Below are 12,449 nucleotides of genomic sequence, written 5' to 3'. Positions count from 1 at the left end.
TGGATAGGGTAGAGGTAGAGAGATTCTTCCCACTTAGAAAGGATAGCAGGACTAGAGGGCACAGCCTCAAGATAAGGGGGGTGGGGGCAGTTTAGAACGGAGTTGAGGAGGAACTTCTTCACTCAAAGGGTGGTGAATCTCTGGAATTCTCTGCCCGTTGAACTGGTGGAGGCTACCTCGCTGAATATATTTAAGTCATGGGTAGATAGGTTTCTGACAGACAAGGGGATTAAGGGTTATGGGGAGAGAGCGGGAAAGTGGAACTGATCCACTTCAGATCAGCTATGATCTTATTGAATGGCGGGGCAGGCTTGAAGGGCTAGATGGCCTACTCCTGCTCCTATTTCTTATGTTCTTATGTATTGATCAAGCCTTTAAACCCAAGCACAACAATGTCTAGTAGGGGCGACTATTTGGTGACCCTTCGCTGATTTCCTCTTCACATTAATAGTATCGATATCAGGCTTCAACTTCCATTTCCTCCTTGGCTGGGACCAGCTAATGCAAAGCAGAACACAACAAATGAAGATCTCATGTGTTCCATATGACTTAGTACGATGTGGCCGGTCACCACTGGGTGACTGACATTTGGACATTGAGGACACTTCAGAATAATTTTACATCATCTACTCTTCAGTGTTTAAGAACAAAGAAAAGTACAGCATGGGAACAGGCCCTTCAGCCCTCCACGCCTGTGCTGTCCAGGCTATTATTGAACAATACAAATCTTTATACTTCAGGATCATTTTGACAGACAAATCTCTGATCCTTTGGCCCATGTGAACACTGCCGGTGATTAGAGATCTGGTTGTGATCAGTGACTGAAAATTATTTGGTGGATCACTGGATTCTTCCTAAGTAAATCAAAGAATACTCAAGCATGTAACCTGAACTTGGTGAGACAAGCCATTATTGAAATGAGCCATAAGGATTAGGTGAGGTGTAAGGGTAAATCCAATGACTACTGGTCAGTCTGTTCAACCTCAGTGGCGGGAAATCTTTTAAAACTGATAAACCAGGACAAAGTTAACAGTTGGAGACTAATGTAGATTAATTGACAAAAAACCGCATGGATTTTTGTTTCTCATTTTCTCATGGGGTGTGGGCATCACTGACTAGGCCAGCATTTATTGTCCATCCCTAATTGTCCATCTCAGAGGGTATTTAAGAATCAACTCCATTGTAGGTCTGGTGTCACATGTAGTACAGACCAGGTAAGGATGGCAGATATCCTTCCCTAAAGGACATGAGTGAACCAGATGTTTTTTTTTGTGACAATCAACAATGGTTTCATGGTCATCATTAGACTTTTAATTCTAGATTTTTTAGTGAATTCATATTTCAGCACCTGCTGTGGTGGGATTCAATCCCGGGTCCCCAGAACATCAACTTGAGTGTCTACATTACTAATCCAGTGACAATATCACTATGCCACCATCTCTCCCACAGTTTGCCTTTCTTAAAGGCAAATCATATTTAACTATTTTGACTGATACTTTGATGAGGTAACAGAAAGAGTTGTCGAAGGAAATGCAGTTGACATGATGTGTATAGACTTCCAAAAGGTATTTGATAAAATGCCAGGTAATAGGCTTGTCAGCAAATTTAAAACTCATGGAACAAAGGAGAGAATGATAACTTAGATGTGATGTTGGCTGATTGACCGTAAATGGTTATTGAAAGAATTTATAGACTGGGGTTGCACAGGAGTCAATTTCAACACTTGTAGATGACACAAAATGTGAAAGTATTGTGAACCATGAGGTGGATAATAATAGATTTCAAGAGGACACAGTTGGTAGAAAGGAAAGACACATGGCAGATGAAATTGAATATGCAGGAATGTGACTGGTACGTTTTTGTTGAAAGAACAAGATAAGGCAAAATATGTATATAATTCTAAAAGGGTTACAGGAACAGAGCAAGACATGAAGAATATGTACATAGGTTGTTGAAGGTGGCAGGAAAGAGTGAGAAGATGGTAAAAATGCAAATGAGATTGTAGTCTTTGTAAATGGAAGCATGGAGTATGAAAGCATGGCTAATCCTTCGAAAGCACGGGTTTTGTCTAAACTGGAGTGTTGTGCTCAGTTCTGGGTACCATACTTTAGGAAGGATGTGAAGTATTTGGGGAGGGTACACAAGTGATTTATGAGAATGATCCCAGAATTTAGAACTTACCTTCTGAGGATAGACTGCAGAAGCTGGGGTTTTCTCCTTAAATAGAAAAATGCAATGAGATTTAATAGAGGTCAAAATATTGAGGGTCTAGACAGGGTAGTGTCATGATAATAATAGGGTGACAGAAGTATTGGATTCCAGTATTACATACAATATTTTGCAACATTTACGCAACAGTTCATGGGGTCACTTGACCGAGGGTTCAGAGGTCAGATAGCACATTTTAGGAATTGTTGTAACAAGGCTGCAGATGTCTTGGAGATACATAGAAACTGGAAGCAGGAGTAGGCCATTCGGCCCTTTGAGCCTGCTCTGCTATGCATCTTGATCATGGCTGATCATCAAATTCAATATCCTGATCCCCCTTTCCCCCATATCCCTTGATCCCTTAAGCCCCAAGAGCTATATCTAATTTCTTCTTGAAATCAGACAATATTTTGGTCTCAACTATTTTTTTGTGGTAGTGAATTCCACACATTCACTACTCTTTGGGTGAAGAAATTTCTCCTCACGATAGTTCTAAAAGGTTTACCTTTTATCCTCAAACTACGACTCCTAGTCTATCCCCCACCACTGGGGACATTCTGACTGTACCGTGTCTAACCCTGTTAGAATTTAAAAGTTTCTATGAGATCCCTCTCACTCTTTTAAACCCCAGTGAGTACAATCCTAATCAACTTAGTCTCTCCTCATATGACAGACCTGCCATCCCAGGAATCAGCCTGGTAAACCTTCGTTGTACTCCCTCTATAGCAAGGACATTCTTCCTCAGATAAGGACACCAAAACTGCACACAATATTCTAGGTGTGGCCTCACCAATGCCCTGTACATTTGCAGCAAAACATCCCTATCCCTATACGCCAATCTTCTCGCTATGAAGGCAAACATACCATTTGCCTTCTTTACTGCCTGCTGTACCTGTGCGATTATTTTCAGTGACTGATGCACGAGGATGCCAAGGTCTCGTTGAGAAACCACCTCCCTCAATTTACATCCATTCAATAATAATCTGTCTTTCTATTATTGCTACCAAAGTGGATAACCTCATATTTATCCACATTATACTGCATCTGCCATGCAGATGCCCTCATACTCAGCCTGTTCAAATCACGCTGAAGCATCACCTCACAGCTCACCCTCTCACCCAATTTTGTATCATCTGCAAATTTGGAGATAAAATATTCAGTTCCCTCTTCCAAATCATTAATATATAATGTGAACAGTTGGGGTCCTAGCACAGATCCCTGTGGAACCCCATTAATCACTGACTGCCAATCAGAAAAAGACTCATTTAGGCTAACTCTTTGCTTCCAACTGCTGACCAGCTTTCTATCCATCTCAAGGCACTACCTGCAATCCCAAGTGCTTTAACTTTACCCATATTCTGTTATGTGAGACCTTGTTGAAAGCCTTCTGAAAGTCTAAATAAACCACATCCACTGGTTTGCTTCAGTTAACTCTACTGGTTACATCCTCAAAAAATTCCAGTACATTCATCAAGCATGATCTCCCTTTTGTAAATCCATGCTGACTTTGTCTGATTATGCCACTGCTTTCTAAATGACTCTAGCAACTTCCCCAGTATCAATATTAGACTCACTAGTCTGTAGTTTCCTGTTTTCTCTTTACCTCCCTTTTTGAATGGGCTTATACTAGCTGCCCTTCAGTCTGTAGGAACTATTGCAGAGTCCAAAGAATTTTAGTTAATAAACACCAATGAATCTATTATTTCCAGGGCCACATTCTTGAGCACCCTGGGATGAAGATAAGAGACTTATCCACTTTCAATCCCATCTGTTTCTCCCAAACCATTTCTCTATTAATGCTGATTTCCTTCAGTTCCTCACAAAAACATGTTTCTCTCAGCACCTATGGCACATTATTCATGTCTTCCTTTGTGAAGAATGAAGCAAAATACAAATTTAATTCCTCAGCCATTTCTTTATTTTCTGTTATAAATTCTCCCATTTCTGACTGTTAGGAGCCTACATACATTTTTGTCAATCTTTTTCTCTTTACATGTCTAAAGTAACAGTCAGTTTTTATGTTCCCCACTAGCTTACTTTCATACTCTATTTTTCCCTTCTTCATCAATGTATTGGTTTTCCTTTGCTGAATTTTAAACTGCTCTCAATCCTCAAGCCTATTGCTTTTTCTTGCCAATTTGTATGCTTCTTCCTTGAATCTGATATTATCTCTAATTTCCCTGGTAAGCCATAATTTGGCCACAATTCCCTCACCACTCTTATGCCAAACAGAAATAAACAACTTCTGGAGTTCACCTATTTGTTCTTTAAATGCTTGCCATTGCCTGTCCACTGTGTTTCCTTTCAGTAATACTTCCCAGTCCACCATGGCCAATTCATACCTCATAGTTACCTTTATTGAGATTCAGGACCCTGGTCTCAGAATCAAGTACATGACTATCCAACTTGACAAAGAATTCTTCTGTATTACGGTCACTCATCCTCAAGGGTTCTGTCACAACTAGATTGCCAATTAATCCTTTCTCAATGCAAAACACCCAATCCAAGATGGCCTGCTCCATTTTTGGTTCCTCAACATATTGTTCCAGAAAACCATCCCCTATGCACTCCAGAAATTCCTCCTCTATTATACTGTGACTAATTAAAGTCACCCAAAATCACAGATGTTCTTTTAACACATGCATCTCTGATTTCCTTGTCTAATGCTTCCCCAACATAACCGTTACTGTTTGGTAGTCTCTATACCACCCCCACCAATGTTTTTTGCCCCTTGTTGTTTCTTAACTCGACCCATGCAGATTCCACATCTTCTATGCTGATACCTTTCCTTAATATTGTGTTGTGAATTCATCTTTTGAAAATGTGTTATTTATAAAGTTAGTTGACAGTAATGGTGCCAGTCGTCCTGTAACATAAAAACAAGACAGATAGCTAGTGGGAAACTGTTCCCTTGGGTGGAAGGATCAAGATGAGAAGACACTGATTTAAAGTGATGAGCAAAAGAACCAAAGACGGCATGAGAGAACATTTTTTTCATGCACTGAGTGGTTAGGCTGAGGAATGCAGGGCCTGAGACTGTGAGGGAAGCAGATTCAATTCTGTCTCTCAAGGGGGAATTGGATAAGCTTCTGAAAACTCAAGATTTGCAAGGCTATTTTGAAAGGAAGGGGGAGTGAGGGTAGCTGAGTTGCTCTTGCAGTAAGCCAGCATGGATTCGACAGGCCGAATGGCCCCCTGCTGTGCTGTTACCATTCGGTGATTCTGTGATTTTTCTTTTCTTTGAAAGATCTTGGGCTTCCTCTCCTGAGTCTACCGTCCTCTCCTCGACTTAATAAATTTAATTAGATTGCATTCAAACTGCAATTCTAGGTCATTCGATACCAGGATCAGAAGGGGGTCCCAGCATGGAACCTGGAGCACTTAATGAAACATCTCCATTGCATTCGAGCTCTCAGGAGGTATGGTTACAAAGTGCTTATGTTACTCGACTACTAATTCAAACTCCAGCATTAAAAATCTGGTGGCGTGTGTTCAAATCATACAACAGCACCTGGGAAATAGAAATTCAGTGATTTAAATGAATCTGGAATAATTTTTATTTCAGTTTTTTTTTTATTCATTTGAGGGATTTGGGTTTGGTTGGCTAGGCCATCATTCATTGGTCATCCCATCTTGAGTTGTAGGTACACCCATGGTGCTGTTAGGGAAGAAGTTCTAGGATTTTGACCCTGTAACAGTGAAGGAACAGTCGTATACTTCCAAGTCAGGATGGTGAGTGGCTTGGAGGGGAACTTCTGGGTGGTGGTGCTCCCAAGTTTCTGCTGCCCTCATCTTTCTAGATGGTCGCGTTTGTAGATTTGGAAAGTGCTCTCTAAGAAACCTTGGTGAGTTCCTACAGTGAATTTTTAGATGGTTACACATTGCTGCTTCTGTGCATCAGTAGTGGAGGGAGTGAATGGTTGTTGAAGTGGGCTAATTTGTCATGGATGGTGTTGAGCAACACCGTGGATGATGATGTTGGAGCTGCACTCATCCAGGCAAGTGGAGAATATTCCATCGCACTCCTGACTTGTGTTTTGTGGATTATGGACAGACTTTGTGGAGTCAAGAGGTGAGTTACTCGCCACACTATTCCTAGCCTCAGACCTGCTCTTCTACCCATTTATATCGCTTGTGCCGTTTAACTTCTGGTGCATGGTAACCCCCAGGAGCGTGGGCGATAGTATTGAATGTCAAGGGACAATAGGTAGATTCTCTCTTAATGGAGAAGGTCATTGCCTGGCACTTGTATGGCCAGAATGTTATTTATTACTTGCCAGCCCAAGCCTGGATATCGTCCACATCTTGCTGCGTTTGGACAGGGACTACTTCAGTATCTGAGGAATCGCGAATGATAGTGAACATTGTGCAATCATCAGCGAACATTCCCACTTCCCATTGCCCACTGAAATGTTCTCAGGGGCAATTGGGATGAACAATAATGCTGGCCTTATTAGGACAACACACATCCCCTTCACAAATAAAAAAAGACTCCCATCTTCCTTCCATCCAGGCAATCATTTATGAATATTCACTTACTACCTATGCTGTTACTGATGATAGTTTCTTGTATTTCACTTATCTGAAATAACTCCTCAGAGGCCAGTGTCCCATCACGAAATTGCCTTTATTTACAAACTCAATCCCTAAGAGTGCTTCAGGTCCAAAGTCAGAATCAGGAATGCCAGTGAATCTGAACCCTCCCACTTCTGACCTTATGGTGGAAGGAAGGTCATTGATAAAGCAACTAAAGATGATTGGGCCTGGGACTGTACCCTGAAGAACTCTTGCAGTGATATCCTGGGACTGAGATGATTGACCTCCAACAAGCACAACCAACTTCCTTCCTGCTAGGTATGACCCTAACACTAGAGATTTTTCCTCCTGATTCTTATTGACCTCAGTTTTGCCAGAGCTCTTGATGCAAAACTTGGTCAAATGCTGCCTCGATGTCAAAGACAAATACTCTCACCTCACAAAAAGCTTAGCTCTTTTGTCCATGTTTGAACCAAGGTTGTAATGAAGTCAGGAGTTGAGTGTCTCTGGCAGTATTCAAACTGAGCATCAGTGAGCATGTACTGCTGAGCAAGTGCTGCTTCATAGTGATGTTGATCCTTCCATCACTTTACTAATGATCACCAATAGGCTTTGGCTGATTTCTTTTTTGTGTGTACAGAACATAACAACAGGGCAATCTTCCAAATTGTCCAATTGCCAGCATTGTAGCTGTACTGGAACAGCTTGGCTACGGGCAAATTCTCAGGCACAATTCTTCAGGACTGTAGCTGGAAAACTGTCAAGGCCCGTAACCTTTTTAACAGCCAGTGCCTTCAGCTGATTCTTGATAGCAAACACAGTGAATTGAATTGGCTAAAGACTCGCATCAGCAATACTGAAGACCTCTGGGAGGCCAAAGTGGTCATCCATTTGGCACTTCTGGTTGAAGATGTTTGCAAATGCTTCAGCCTTATTTTCTTCACTGATGTGCTGGGATCTTCCATCATTGAGAATGCAGATATTTGTGGAGCCTCCTCCTCCAGTGAATTGTTTAATTGTCATGACTGGGAATACAAGAACTGTGAGATGGTCACTCCTACCAATCCTTTAATGCGGCAGGCAGGTTGGTGAGAATGAGATAAAGTATGTTTTTTCCTCTTGTTGTTTCCCTCACAACTTGCTGCAGATCTAGTCTAGCAGCTATGTCCTTTAAGATTTGACCAGCTAGGTCAGTAGTGATACTACCAAGCAATGAACATTGAAACCATCAATCCAGAGCATATTCTGTGTCCTTGTCACTCTGTGTTTCCACCAGGAGGACTAGTCCAACATGGAGGAATAATGATTTATCAGTTGAGGGGGGATGGTACATGGTAACCAGCAAGAGGTTTGACCTGATGCCAGAGTTGATTTTAGGACTCTCAGGGCCACTCCATCCTGACTGTGCCACCACCTCTTGTGGTTTTGTCCTGTTGGTGGGACTGGACATAACCAGAGATGATAAAGGTGGGTCTGGGATGTTAACTGTAAGGTATATTCCACCACTATGACTGGTCTGTGAGACAGCTCTCATGGTTTGGGCACAAGACCCCAAATGTTAATAAGAAGGTTGTTGCAGCATCCGGACACATTCATTATCGACTTTCTAGTGTCTTGATACAAATAAGTGTAAATCCTGGGCCCCTGGATTACCAGTTCAGTGACAAAACCACCATGCCGACACCATGCGCCAATACCCAACGCCCATCCACCCAACCTGCCAGGGAAGTAGAATCATAGAATATTATGGTATAGAAGAAAGTAATTTTCCCCACCAAGTCTATGTGGATTCGGCAAGAGTGATTTAGTTTGTTCCATTGCCCTGCCTCTCTAACTTAGCATTGCAATTTTACCATGTTATTCAGCAAATGGCAAATCACATGCCTTCCCTAATCTATTTAGGATCTCAGCTCCTTAAATAAGTTAGTGAGCTTTGTCAGGCAGAATTAACCTGTCTTGACACCTTGTTGACTCTTTTTTAGATCATTTTCATGCAAGTGCCCGTTCACTTTAAAACCAGTTTTCAGTACTTTTGGCGAATGTGTTGCCAAATATGAACATAGAAGCAGGAATAGACCATTCAGCCCCTCGATCCTGTTTCGCCATTCAGAACAATCAGCTAATCTGTGGCTGGGATTCTCCAACTTCATTTACCCCGCTGTCAGCAACAACAGAGAATGTGGCACTAAGCCAAATTTCCATTTACTGCAGTGGGACTGGAGAATCCCAGCCGCGGGCAAGGTCAGGGAATTCTGGCCTGTATCTTAACTCCCTCTGCCTACTTTGGTTCCATTACCTTAAACACCTGTGCCTAACAAAAAAAAATCTTAATCTCTGTTTTGGAGCTTTCAGCTGACCTAGCCCAAACCTCATTTCGGCAGAGATAGTTCCAGATTTCTATACATTTTTGGTGGAGAGGTGATTTCTGAATGTTTTTTTGCAGATTACTTTTTCTTGTTTACAGAATAGTTACAGATAAGGTTAATATTTGCTTATTGAACCAGAACCATCCACCCATCCCCATCATGGTGTGCAGTTGTTTATTTCATCATTCCAAGGCTTTTCCCATCCACTGCTCTCCCAGGAAAGTCATCCTGAGTTTTGCTCATTCTACATAAGGAACTGCCTCTGGAGAGTGATATTACTTTCTTTTGAACCAATGAGCCCTTACCATCTGTTTTGCAACCGGGTTACTTTCACCTTTACCACTCTAGACGTCTCAGGCTTTTGTGTTTCAGATTACCCTGAGCTCAGTGATCTACGTCACAGGGAATGATTTCACTTAGCCTGATATCTCATTAAAATTCACACTGCATCCAAAGGAATAAGCCTTTTTCAGATTATAGAAGCTAGTGGCTCTATCCTATTGCCAGACAGGATTTCCTTATCTGTAGAAGGCTGCAGATTAGTCTCTAACTGCAAACGACTTCAGTAAACAGTAATTATAACTATAGATATTTATGTACTTAGTTAGGTTAACTAACTCTCCCTGCTAATATAAAACAATACTGCCATACTCTGCGTGAGCATGAGGATTTGGATATTATGAAGTGTACGATCCTACTTTGTGTAAGTGACCACTTAATATGGCTGATTATGGAGATTTGATTGATTTTGTGGTCAAATTAAATAGGGATCTGAATGAGGGAACTTCAAAGCTATATGTGAATTCAAACATCTCATTGTACAAGAAAGAACCCATATTTGAGGAACATGAAACCTCTGGACTATTGACCTCGGGGTATCTTACTGAACAAAAGGGGACTATTTGAGCTCAAGTCCATAGAATCATAGAAACCCTACAGTGCACAAAGAGGCCATCTGGCCCACTGAGTCAGCACCAACCACAATCCCACCCAGGCCCTACCCCCATATCCCTACATAATACCCGCTAATCCCTCTAAACTACGCATCTCAGGACACTAAGGGCAATTTTTTTAGCATGGCCAATCAACCCAACCCGCACATCTTTGGACTGTGGGAGGAAACCGGAGCACCCAGAGGAAACCCATGCTGACACGAGGAGAATGTGCAAACTCCACACAGACAGTGACCCAAGCCGGGAATCGAACCCAGGCCCCTGGAGCTGTGAAGCAGCAGTGCTAACCACTCTGCTACTGTATCGCCCCAGGACAGAGATGAAAGGATCATTATCAACTGCTAGTGTATCACGATGGTCTGGACCCGATACACCGGGGGCCTTGTGATAGAAATTAACTGTCAGGGATTACAGTATAACACACCCCGAGCAAAGTGAAGTGTGAGAAACATCTGAAGCACCAGGAATCATCTGTAACACAAAAGCTAAAAGTCTTCTAAGGCTGCAAAGGTACTGTATTTATCCTATCTTCCAAGACCACCTGAGAACCAGCTGCTTGCTTGCTCATCCACAAGATGCTTTTCAGCTTCACAAGAAAATGGGGTGGAGTGGCGGCACGGTGGTTATCACTCCAGACTCTCAGCTCCAGGGATCCAGGTTCAATTCTGGTGTTGGGCAACTATGAGGAGTTTGCACATTCTCCCCATGTCTGCATGGGTTTCCTCCAGGTTTTCCAGTTTCCTCCCACGATCAAAGCTGTGTGGGTCAGGTTCATTGGCCATGCTAAATTGTCCACAGTGTCCAAAGATGTGTAGTTTAGGTGGATTAGCAGGGTAAATACACGGGGTTGGGGAGGACAGAGTCAGGGTGGGATTGTGGAACCCAGTGCAGGCTTCATGGGCTAAATGGCCTCTTGCACTGTAGGGATTCTATGATTCTAATGTATTATTTGTAAAAGACCTTCATGCTAACCAAAATATCAACTCAAACAAGAAGATACCAGGCCTGTAATTGATACAAAGACTAAATTATAAATACCATTTTTATAATTATGTCTTTAACTTAATTTGTAACTAATATTTATGTGTTTTAGTATGAGTGAGGTGACCAGTTGAGACATCGGTCAGAATTTTCCAACCCTTTATGGAATGTTCTGGTCCGGTCGATGTAAATAGAGATTTCAGTGGGTTGCCAGTTCCGTTGCGGGGAAACTGGAAGGGAACCGTGGGGAGGAGGTGAGGCAGGAAAATCCCAGGGCAAGTGTGTGACAAGTAATAAACTTTAAAAAAAAAAGTCACCTGAAAGCCGACTGCTAGAATTTATATCAAGTTGAGAAAAATACACGCAACTTACTCACAAACCTAGAATTCTAGGGTTCTATAGCACTTGGGGTGAATGGGATCTACGGTTATGGGGAAAAAGCAGGATTAGGCTATTGAATTGGATGATTAGCCATGATCATAATAAATGGCAGAAGGCTCAAAGGGCCAAATGGCCGCCTCCTGCTCCTATCTTCTATGTTTTTAAGTTTGTGTTTCTAAACATGCTGATCATGTACTGGAGGGGACCATGCAAATCCTGTCTTTAACAATACATAACTGACAACTTGTATACTAAAATTCTGCGTCCCAGCTTCACACCTCAGTACCATAGCATTACTGCACTCTCCTAAATAAGAATATTTGGAAAACAGTGAATAAAACTAAATACTCAGTAATAGTCGAGTAATCCTGTCTTATATTACCGCAGCCTTCTGCGAACTACCATGAATTGGGTGTGTGTGAAACATCTGAAGCACCAGGAAACATCTGTAACAACTGAACCACCATAACTGAAAGTCTTCTAAGGCTACTAAAAGCCAAAACAAACAACTAATTTTGCATGCCTGCCATTTTCTTACTCTCCAAGATTTGGTTCGCTTTCTCGTCTCCAATAGACTTGACCCTTTTATTTAAATGTTCTTTATTATCCCTGGCACTGCATGTGGGCAGAGGTAGGCTTTCGCCTCTGTCCTTTGGCTGTTAAAAACCTATCTCAGAAATGAATGCTCAGTTTCAATGAAGCATGGTATGTGTATAGGCCATGGCCCAAGAAAGAACTGATTAGTAATTTGGCTAAGATGCAGACCTGGATCTGGATCCGAGAATTTTGGTTTTAAATCCCTAAATGTTGGGGGATTGGAGGGCTGTTTGATTTAGAATGCTGTTGATTATTTTAGAACGGTGTGGACTGTCTTAACTGCTGTGGTCGAATTTGCTGTCAAAATGTGAGCACGGTTTTCAGAGCAGGTTGTTGGATGTGAAGGGGCCTGAAACCTCCGCAATGAGTTGGAAGCTCTTCCAAATATTTCTTAGCTTTATAGCTACAGATCATTAACCAGGCAAGG

General features: G+C 42.0%; 1 protein-coding gene across 1 annotated transcript in view; it reads left to right on the top strand.

The window, feature by feature from the left end:
* Positions 1-12,449, top strand: part of LOC145357251 (calcium-binding protein 8) — a 330,782-nt gene that overhangs the window by 138,701 nt on the left and 179,632 nt on the right. The gene's annotated exons all lie outside the window — the stretch shown is intronic.

This window comes from Carcharhinus amblyrhynchos, chromosome 23, assembly GCF_965287045.1.
Source record: "Carcharhinus amblyrhynchos chromosome 23, sCarAmb.v2.hapA, whole genome shotgun sequence".
Taxonomy (NCBI): domain Eukaryota; kingdom Metazoa; phylum Chordata; class Chondrichthyes; order Carcharhiniformes; family Carcharhinidae; genus Carcharhinus; species Carcharhinus amblyrhynchos.
Note: the sequence above shows the minus strand (reverse complement) of the source record. Positions and strands in the feature narration are given on the sequence as shown.